This window comes from Lissotriton vulgaris, chromosome 4_1 (assembly GCF_964263255.1).
Source record: "Lissotriton vulgaris chromosome 4_1, aLisVul1.2, whole genome shotgun sequence".
Taxonomy (NCBI): Eukaryota; Metazoa; Chordata; class Amphibia; order Caudata; family Salamandridae; genus Lissotriton; species Lissotriton vulgaris.
In genome coordinates this window covers 1,085,938,581-1,085,939,481 of record NC_141691.1, presented here as the reverse complement: position 1 = coordinate 1,085,939,481, position 901 = coordinate 1,085,938,581, and positions in this window count along the sequence as shown.

Sequence of the window (901 nt, the reverse complement as noted above, 5' to 3'; positions counted from 1 at the left end):
AAGGACAACAACCCGCATAGCGGACTGCTCTTCTGTTAAGTTACCTAAGGCGGAGGTAGTTTCATTTACTACGGCTTCAAGTGTTCTTGTTAATCTGCGTATTAATTTACTATTCTGGACAGGGCCTAAGAAGAAAAAGAATCCTTTATTAAAATCAGTGTACTGTTCCCATGCCGTTTCTGTGTAGTCGACAAGGGGGGCATCTCTTCTGGGTCTATTCTTTACTAGATTGCTATTTCTATGGTAATCAGAAGGAGCTAGAAAAACAGGTGGCAGAAGGAATGCAATGTAACAGGTACCATCCCAATCTGGAGGTAGACGAATGTATGCGGTATGACCACACACAAAGTAAGAATGACTGATAGCTTTGAAAGATGACTTTCCATCATCACTGAATTCGACCACAGTAGTGCATTTACTATGACCTAAGTGTACTGAACCTTTCTTCTTGATACATAATTCACCAGTGACTGGCAGTACTGACATAATAGGTAGAACTGGTGCGGCTTCGGATTCGACAGTAAGAATCATAAGGCTAATTGTATAATTACCTAATCCATATACTTCATTTTCTAGATCAGTTCCTATTCTAATGGGCAGTCCCTCCTTATCCGGGTAACAGACGTCTAGTAGGACCAAGTTCAGGTTTCCCCAAACCCAACCCCCATCGAAAACAGCAATGTCGGGATCTAAAGAATTAATTATCTTAAACCATGCTCCGCAGGAGCCATTGTGAGTGAACGGATACGGAAAGAGAGGCAGCGCTCCCTTGTAATTCTGGTAGGGAGGGAGTCGGCCACATATCCAGCAATTAGTAGCATTGTTAGTTTGATGAGAATGATGTAACATACTAATGAATGTATTGTTGCGCAGCGCAAGTCTGTAAGAAAGCTCATGAGGA